Source organism: Mastigoproctus giganteus, chromosome 9 (assembly GCF_048544385.1).
Source record: "Mastigoproctus giganteus isolate SK-2022 chromosome 9, ASM4854438v1, whole genome shotgun sequence".
Taxonomy (NCBI): Eukaryota; Metazoa; Arthropoda; class Arachnida; order Uropygi; family Thelyphonidae; genus Mastigoproctus; species Mastigoproctus giganteus.
This window is the reverse complement of record NC_143583.1, coordinates 80,224,328-80,235,183: the sequence shown is the minus strand read 5'-3', so window position 1 is coordinate 80,235,183 and position 10,856 is coordinate 80,224,328.

Below are 10,856 nucleotides of genomic sequence, written 5' to 3'. Positions count from 1 at the left end.
TATATAGTGAAAATTTCAACATCCGGGGTCTTGGAACGAATTACCAAAAAATCAATGTGTTATTGGGTTCAGATAGCGATGTTTTCACAATACCACCATTTATTCCTATGGGATGCAAAATACGTTTCCACGATTTTTTTGTTTGCACCGGCCGGCAAAAACTTATGTAAAGTCGAGTATTACTTAACCTGGGAAGTGGCTATATATATATATATTTTCCATGTGTGCTCAGTTTAAGTAGTTTTAATTCTTGTGTCATTCTCATTCTGTTTTTAGTATTCCCAGCTCCCTGAAGTTAACATTTAAGTGGGCAAAATCAGTCTCTCTGATCACCATTTAGGTCCAAAACCTTTGAATGGAAACCATCCATACCTTCTTCACATATTACTACCTGCCTGTGTATCACTACTAAGGAATGTCAAATTGAAGCATGCTAATTTATTAGAGGGAAGAAAATCACTGTTGACCAGCATAAACTGGCTATCATACATAGCACACAACTTGTCATTCCTACCTTTCATAGAATCACCAAGTCTGATAATCTGTGACTTATATTCCCCTTCTGTTGAAGCATCAGTTTTACCGCCATGATAACACTATGTTAGAATAACATTCTGGCCACATTTAGTAACAGGATATTGTTGCAATTTCCTGGAACAACCAGAATGTTATTGTAAAACAGTGTTACCATGGCAGTAAAACTGATGTTTCAACAGAAGCGGAAACATACATTATGAGAAAAAAAAAAAACAGTATTTCACTATACAACAAACTGTATTCACTGGACAGTAGAATAACATAAATGATATTGAGTAGCCTTGCAGCCCTCCCCCAACACACAGAAGTAACGATATAAAAAAAAAAAAGGAGCACATACAACAATAGACATCATTGAGAAGACATAAAAGGTAACTATTAATTCTCAACCAGTGAGTCACCACAATTAAATATTTTTCCACAGGGTCTGTCAGGCAACACACTACTACCTGTTAAGATAATTGGATAGATCCTACCAACCCAGGTACCTTACTTCAACAATTTCTCTTCCACTTTCTTCTGTTATAAAATTATTTAGCTCCCATTGATAACTTGGCATTCTTCTAGTATCCCCATCCCTAAAATTTTTGTGAGAACACAAAATAAGTCAGCAACCTGAACAGGATCATCAATAGTTAGGGACCCTTCATTTCTAGTGGGCCGATGAGCTTCTTCACTTTTCCTTCAAGTTTTAACATAAGTAGAGAATTTTGAGCAACTTTTATTTGAATTTTGTTCTCATAATCTACATTAGCTAGCCTAATCCTCATCTTTGCCTTGATTGCAAATTATAGTATACTTAATTCCTGTTTCTGTGTTAACTGCTAATTTATAATCATCTCATGCATTTTTCTTCTTTGCCACTAATCTCATCTGACATCTATTTAGGTCTAAACCTTAAACAATATCTTTTCATTGGTATAAAAAGTTTTGTAGCTTCTCTGATTACTTTCCTGAATGCTTCTCATTTGGGAGCATCATCAGCTGGTCCCACTGAAATGAATTTAAAAAACTGCCTAAGACCACTGTGTTCACCTTTACAAAAGTAAAATCCCCTCCCTTTAACCCTTGAAAGTTATATTTTAAGTAGGTCCTACATAAACATTATGATCACTACCACCTAATGATTCCTTTATCTGGATGCATGAGAAGCCACTACTGATAATCACACAGGAATATTTTCTCTGGCTCTAACATGATTATAATAGATGCTGCAGAAAACAGTCATTCAATAACTCCAGAAATTTCCTACTATTCTGTAAGTCACCAACCAACAACTGGTCAGTATCTGGAAAGTTAAAATCTCTCATTCCAAGAAATTCTGCTTTCTTGGCCAATTCTATTTGTTTGTGTAGTTCATTATACTCACCACAGTTATTTGGTAACGTAGGATGTTGTCGTTGTTTGGCCTATAGCAGACTCCTACTCTCATTTCAGTTTTTCCTGTCCTTATGTCACACCAAACTGATTCAACATTGCACTGGCCATCCTACATCAAGTGGGTGCACTACCTTAGATTGCATGTGTTTTTTAGCCAACATAACTCTCTCCCATTCTGTCCTTCCTGTATACATTGTACTCACAACATTCAAATTCTGCATCTCTTATGTGAGTGGAACCATGTTTCAAATATCCCTTCAATCTGATGACTTAACCCATACTCTGAATTCATTAATTTGTTTACTATACTCCTAGCATCAGTGTACAAGAAGCTATTTTGCTTGTAGTAATCCCAACACAACCCATGTATTTGCATGTCTCACGAGGGCCTCCAGCAGGCTTTGTAATATCCAACACCTCATTTTATAGGGTGCCATGTCTCAACTGAAATGGTGCAAGAAACACTTTCACTTGTGGCTGCTATTAATCTATTAACAATTTTCTGACCTGCCTATATATTATTATGACAGCATTAGCAAATCTTCTTGCACCTTTTCCATTTAAATACATGAATCAAAATGTAATTGATGCTACAGAAAGACAGGGCTGGCCTTAGGAAAGTTTAAAGAATTCAGCAGACTCTGTCCCTGTGCAGAGTTTTATAAAATTATTTTTTTAAATTGATGACAGATCGATCGGCAGCCCTTTATGCAGATATTTTAAAACAAGGAAATGATCTCTCCATTTGTATGAAATTGATACTGGCAAAGTACAATAAAATCCTTTTAACCATTAAATGAATGCACTAAAATTTTTAGTACACTAAGAATATGGCTTAGTGCATTAAATTTTTGTGGCTTAGTGTGCTAAAACATAGTGTGGTTTTTATTCAAAAATTGTGCTTAGAATTGCGTACTTGGTAATGTAATATAATTTTATTTTATTATAATGGAAACTATTAATAGTGTAAATTTTTTTAAATGGAAACATTTAAAATTCTTTTTAAAACAAAACTATTTGCTGTGCTGGCATGCTTCGTAAGTTACACACCTATTCATAGTTACGATAATTTTAATTATTTTGCTGAATTTAAGTCATTTCTTTTCTGAATGGTGTTTTAAATCAGCTATGATTAGTTAAATTTTTTTTTTTTTAATGTTAATGCATTATGAGGATTTTTAAAGTTGTTGTAGGATAACATAAATAGGGCCAAATTTACATCTACAAAAGTTTTTGACAAAATTGTCCTAGGACTGACATCATTATTTGAACTCTAACCTCAAATTCATTCTGTATTTTGTCTAGGGGGCAGAAACTTATAAATTCCCCTGAACATAAAACAGTCCAAGCTAAACTTTACTACTTACAGTAACTACATTGGCCTGAGAGGCTTGGAACAACTGCACTCAGTAAATCTAGCCTTGTGGAACTAGCTTTTCAGAAATAGATAGATACTTTTACTGATGTAGTTTCAGGAAGATTAGACCCAATTTCCAGTAACATCAGTATGAGCAGCCACAACAGCTCAAATCAGGAGGACAGTGTCCACCCATATTCCCCCCACCGCTTCATTTTAAATCCTGGACATGACTTCTTCACACTTTTGACACATCAAAACAAGTTGATATAAATGTTAAGTTGAAAGTAAATTGGCTATTTACATAAGCTGTGATGGTAGTGAAAATCTCTAACCTCTTGTAATATAGGAATATTTACATGTTATGTAATGCAAGGCGTAAGGTCAGCCAAAACGTATAACTTAAGGTATGAACACCTAACATAAAGAGAAACATTTTTATCAGTTCTCTACCAGATTTATCTTAAAATATATATATATATACACATCATGAAAGTTGCACATTTCTGCAGTATTTTGACAAATTAGCTAGTAATATATGTACAAAATCAAATTAGTATTTTTGTTTCTGATAATTAAACTGTGTACTGCTGAATGCAGTGATGGTCCCTGAATTTTCTGAAAGGGGAGGACTAAAGCAGCATTCTGAGGAATCACTGGTTGATTGTGATTATATCAAACTAAAAAATATTTAATATCATGGGAATGCATTTAGGAATTGACATTGCACACTTAAAAGATAATGTCTGGTCTGCATAATGATGTGGAACCTCACATCAAAAATTAAGATTGTTTTTGATGTGGAGTTTCAGATCTATTCATCACATTCTTATTGTAGTACCAAATTAAAGTTCTAATATAGTTTTTTACTTATGCATCACATAAGTAAAATAAATGTAGAACAGAATCTGGTGATCAACAATGAACCATACATTGGTATCCTGGGCTTTGGTACATGATTTGTGAGGGCCCTGCCTTTTAGCATTAGCATTAGTAGAGGCATATTATGCAAGAAAGCAAGCTTATGTAGCATCGGCCAGAAAAAAAAAAACCGCTCCCATTTCACCCCTCCATTCATTCCAAATACCTGTCCAGCTCAGCCTTAAATTTATTTACGCTATCAACTTCCACAACAAAGGATGGAAGTCTGTTCCACCAACCAACTACCCGCTGGCTAAAGGCAAACTTCTACACATCTATCCTACATCTGTCTTTCCTCAATTTGAATTTATGCCCTCTCAGGTGATTATTCTGAACAAGAGGAAGAATCCAATCAGCATTGAGCATGCTCAAACCATTGAAGGCTTTATACACCTCAATCGGATCACCTTACAGGTGCCTAGTCTCCAGACACCGTAATTTGCAAAATTTAAGCCTTTCTTCGTAAGAGCAACCCTTTGTTCCATTCACTAATCTTGTTGCCCTTGATTTTATAACTATGTTTTAACCACTAAACAAATATTTTGGGCTTCCTCCTGTGTCAATTCCTGGGTGTTTCACATGCAGTGCAACCCTCTGCCTCCCCTCCCCTTTTTTGCATAGCCCTGAAAAACCATGAAATGGCTTTTCCAAATTAGGCAGATGCAATTTTAGGAAGACAGATTCAAGTATCAGTAACATCAGTGCAGGTAGTCACAATAGCTTGAACTGGATGGGGAAGGGGAGAACAGCATCCACCCACACTATGTGATTGTTTCAAACAAAAAAAAAAGTAGAGCATTGTTACCCCCCCCCCCCCAAAAAAAAGGAGAGGATAAAATGGATTATACAGATAAAACATTTTACACTTGTTTTGTATCTCTTAATTCTACTTCTTTTTTTTTTTTGCACCTCTGTTGTGCAGATCCTTACTTCTTTCTGGCAGACAGAAATCCTCACTAATGCAAAATTATGTTAACATAACAAAGGGCTGTATTTAGTTGACTCAATAAGGCTGCATACAAAAAGCTGGAATGTCAAGTATATTAATTGTATATAAAGCGTATGTTTTCATAAGTGCTTCTGATATTATTTTACGTTTTTTTTTTTTATATATATATATTGCACTATCTAACTACAATATACGTACAAGTGAGAGTGAACTGTTTTTAAAGAGCACATAACTTTTTTACTTATTGTTATTTTAACAGCTTTGGATGTTACTTTGCTTCATTTTCAAAATGAGCATTGACTCTTAAAACACATAAACAGAGGATGATCAATGGTTAAAATACATTTAAAAATGTATTTTACAATTTCTTTTATACAGAGCAATAGACAAGAATAATAATAAAAAACTTGCATTTTTTTTAAGTACAGTATAACTTTAGTTTGACATCATCTAATGCTTATTACTGATATTTCATGTCACTACATGATATACAAGTCAAGTATTTGCCACCACCAACCAGTATAAACACACACACACACACACACACACACACACACACACACACACACACACACACACACACACACACACACACACACACACGTTATTTTTCAGTGTTAACATGATTGTCAATAGCATTTATTCCTACATCAGAATTTACATTCTAGAGCTCACTACCAGTATGAATTACATAAAATGAAAAATTACATTTACAGCAACACTATCTATATTTTTATGTAAATTATGTAAATGTACAATAGAAATATTTTTAAAGATTAACTTTATACAAAGTAATTTTGCTTATACATTCTGAGATTTATAATTTATAAATTTGCAGCAGCTGATAAAAGCACAAGATGTGATGCAAATGAAAAGAACCAGTGAATGATCAAATATCTGATCCTAAATGTATAAAATGATAAAAGTGTATACATTTTTTAATCCAAATGACAGGAATTATAATGCTTACTATTATTATTATTATTATTATATATATATATATATATATATTTTTTTTTTTTTTGCAGCAGGAAAGAGAAGTATGAAAATCTGCAAAAAATTTGAAGTACAAAACAAAATGAATAGTAACATTCTGTGCTAATGGATACATTTAAAAATGGCTCTGTTAAAAATATATTAAAACATAAATAAACACAATTTTATGAATTAATGCACAATTCTTTACAGAGAAACATGTACAGTAAAGATAAGTAACAGATCAACCTACTATATCAAGGCGATTGAAAAAAGAGGAAATTTAATTATGTATTGTATCATGTCTATGGGTAAACAAACAATTTTTGATACTCTAAAAATATATATACACCACATGTAAAAATAAATGGCCATCACAATTGACAAGTACTTCATTTTTGAATGTCACAAAGAGCTGTTCCACACAGTGCTCTAATAGACTCAACTTAATTAGGATCATCCTGCATCATCTGTGCGATGAATAGCTATTACCATTTGGTGGTACCTCTTTAGCATGATACAGTGTATTACCCATAAAGAAATTGGACCTTTAGAATTATTTAAATTCTTCTTTAACTCAAAAATTTTACTAAGAACAGCATACTTTATTACAGAGGAGCCACAATATAAACAAGGATATTTATCCAATAAAATTAAAATATTTGCAGTAACACAGTACTGGCAGAGAGCAAGCCTCTTCAGTAGACACATTTATGAAAAATATTTACCATAAGATTCAGTGTCCAAGTTTGGATTCCAAATATTTTCACAGAAACTTAAATCAAACATCAACAGTGTTAAACAGAGAGCCCATTTATTCATAAATTAATTACAGCTAATATTTACTTATGACCTAGTCAGGCCTACAGAAACATCTCAAATTATTTTATGAAAGAAAGAAAGAAAAATTAAATCTTTTTCAGTAAAATAATGTACAATAAAATATTATGGAAATTTTTGACTAAAAGTTTGTTAATATAGCTGATATCTAACAAAAACTTGCTCCTGAATTCTCCTAACCATTGTTCAAGAAGGCACTTGGTTGCCTACTCTATATGAGTGAATCATTTATCAAATTTTCAGCTGTAAGTTTCATGTTTTGTAAAAAAAAAAAAAAAAAAAAAATATTAACATAACCTAACCTTAATATAGTCGATGCTTCTTCATATACTTCATAAAACAGCTCCAATTTCATTTAGTTTGATGCAAGAATGTAAATAACTAAAAACTAATAACTATAGTATAAACCTCCCTCCCCACGAAAGTGCACGGTCACTTTACTGAAATAAGTCAGGAACTTAAATGAAGAGCATAGAAATGGAAAGCTCTTCATTTGTAAACATAATTATAAAGCTACTGACTTTTTCATTTCAGTGTTTTGATGGGATTTTGAGAATGATAATCTACCATGCAAGGGTGGAGAGGAGGGGAAGGTGTTTCTAGTTTTGTTTTAATTCTTTTACATTCTTGCATCAAACTGAACAGAATTGTAAGAATTGGAATTCTTCATGTACTTTACAAGTTTTGTAAAGTACATGAAGAATTGGCTGTAATAAGGTTAGATTAACAAACAATATTAAAGAATGAATGAAAACGAAGTCCTGTTTATTTTCTAATAAGCAAAGATGAAGCATTAAAGCCATGTGGAATGAGAAAAAAAAATCTATCATTATATGGTTACTGTGAAGAAAATTGTGATATTAAGATTTACTGCTGCTTTCCTTTCTTATGGTTGTTTGAACAGAATGTTCTTTTTCTGCAACTCTATATGTATTGCTAACATTGTTACCCTTATAATTAACAGAAACAATTTGTTTTTGCACTAGTCAAAAAAAGAAGATACTAAACATCAATTAACAATATAATAATTAATTGATAAGTATTAATCAACGATGTAATAATACATTATATTGTAATATATATTATACAAATAAAATTAATATCATATTGATGAAATGCATTTAGTCAACAAATAAGTTGGATTTATATTTCTAAATTGTCTCTTACATAGTTTCTTATATATTATACACTGTTTGGGAAAAAAATTATTTGTTGTTTTTAATACAACAGATATCTGTTTCCCTCATCTTAGCCAAAGTCACAGTCAGTTGATAATTACTTCTACCTATGCAAGTAGAATGTAATATCCAGTTCTAATATATATAATTAAAAATATGTAAAATTCATTGGTTGGGTTGAGAATTTATATAAAATAAGTGGGTTGATAAAAGAAAAAAAATGTAATTTTCTAAGATTCTGAAAAAATATTGGGAGACCCAAAGTAGTACACAGAATTGCACAGACTACAAATTTCACAAAATTATCATAATTATATGATCCAATGATCACACTAATAAGCCTTGGTGAAAAAAAGGATAGGTTTACTTAAAGATCAAAACAGTGACACTGTTTATGCTACACCAAATCTAACAATTAATATTAACCCAGGACTGGTTGCATTATATTGGTGAAGAGCAAAAAGAATCTTTGCACAAAAATTTTTTTGTTCAAGGTTATAAATATTCTCTACTTTCCTAAATACAGACAATTTTTTTAGCAGAGCAGTTTTTGAAATAAAATTTTATGGTTTTGCAGGGTAATTTCATGAAAACACCTATTAAGTGTGTAGCATGATCACTCTCTCAACAAACTCCTTACAGGTGCTGTTTAATAATATATATTATTGTTTTTTTTTTTAACATATTGCAAAAATATTTATTGCTCACGAGTCACTGATTTGGAATTAGCAGTAGTTGTTATTTTTACCTTCTTAATAATGCCTTCAGACTTTTATATGCTGTCTATTTTTATTGCTGTTCACTCTCTATAAACTGAGGAGATCTGAGAGAAGGGGGGGGGGGGGGGGCAAATGATACTTTTTAAGCTACCTCACTGTTTCTAGTTAATACAGTTTTTCATACAGTAGAAAGAAACACTGTTTTCCATCACAATGGTAAGTTTTCTACCAACGAAACACTTTTCAAAGATCAGAATCTTACTTATGTGGGTATTATCAGGAAAAATAAGAGAAATTCTGCTAATACCAATATCAATTTGCCTTAATATCAATATTCAAGTGACATTTCTTAGTAATACATGCAGAAAATAATAAGCAAAGAAGACTATATGAAAAGTAAAAATGATTGTTCTAACAGATGGGCACATGAAAAAAAGTTGCCATTTTTTTTTGTTTTTGTATTTGAGTCATACAGAATTTATGTAGTGAATGTCATAAGGGCCTTTGAAAAAAAAAAAAAAAAAAGATGAAAATTTCATGCTATTATTTCATTTTATACAAATATTCATTATGTATACAAGCAGAATTAAAAGCAATTTATTATTATTTATTTTTTATTGAAAAAAATAAAAAAAATTTTAAAGCATTTTTGTAAATATTGGCTTAGTTTATTGCACTGGAATAATGCTGAAGTTCTGGCAATAAATGTCTCCACAAACTTAAATTTGGCAGAGACTGTTAGTTTCATGGTTCCATTTGATGTTACCAACATTTTTCTAAAATTGAGCATAATTAATAAACTTTTCTTTTCATTATAACTAATGAGTATTTTTAGTAGCCAATATCACACAACATTTGCAAAATTTTGAATTATTATTAAAAAAATAAAGACATAAAATGAATAAGCAATGCAATCTAAATACTTTTTTTTTTTATTTTACAAATATTAAAGTCACACGTGGCCCTAGGATTTTTGGGGTCCCTAGGCAGAAATGTATTTGGCACCTTTGAGATACTTTTATTAAATATTATTATAATAAAAATTTTGAATTTCTGCATCCCCAGATGTTGGCACCCCTATGCTCTACTTACCAGGCTTACCATGTTCTGTCGGCCCTGATTAAAGTTCAGGGCCTGTCAGTCAGGTAATACTATTTGTGTAACAAAGAGGAATAATACTTCTGCTGTTAAACAGAAATATGTGCACATGCATATTTGAAATTTTGTATTTTTTATATAACTCAAAAATGGAAGTGATTTATATATATATATATAAAACAAATTTAAATATGTAAATTAAAAATAAATTATCAGAATGGCAAGCCAGGTAAGAAGAAAATCAGTAACTGTAGCAATAAGGAAGGACTAAATCAAGAATAAGGGTGTTGTAGAAGGAATACATTCTTTCATAATTCTTTCCAAATAATTTAGAAGAAAAGCCAATTGATATAAATTTAGTGGTGCTTTCTTGATTGCACCAAAGCTAAATTATGTGACATATCGCTATAAAGAGAACAAAAACCTACCAAAACATGCCCATACTATGGTGCAAAAATAAATTAAAACTGACCACAGAGTTCTATTCTCACTGGCCATGGAATCATTGCATTTCAAATGTTAAACAAATCAATGCTTCAAAAAAAAAAAAAAAAAAAAAAAAAACACTGATCGAAACTAATTGGCACGCCGATCTGATGCATCAGATTTGAGTAATGGTGAACTTTTATGCAGCAAAAGGCACCTACAAAGCAATACCAAACTGCCATCAGAGAGCAAAGTTAAATAGCTCATGAAAATAAATATTTTTTAATTAATTTATTTAAATAAATATATGCATCTCTGAAATTGTGTGATTAACAGTTTTATATACTGAAAAAAAGAAGGGTCTAATATTTTCATGCTTAAATTTTGTTTGTAACATCTTTTTTTAGCATAATTAATAAAATTTTATAAAATAAAACTAATATAATTTTCTGCCAACAGCTTCTTTAAAAGTTTGC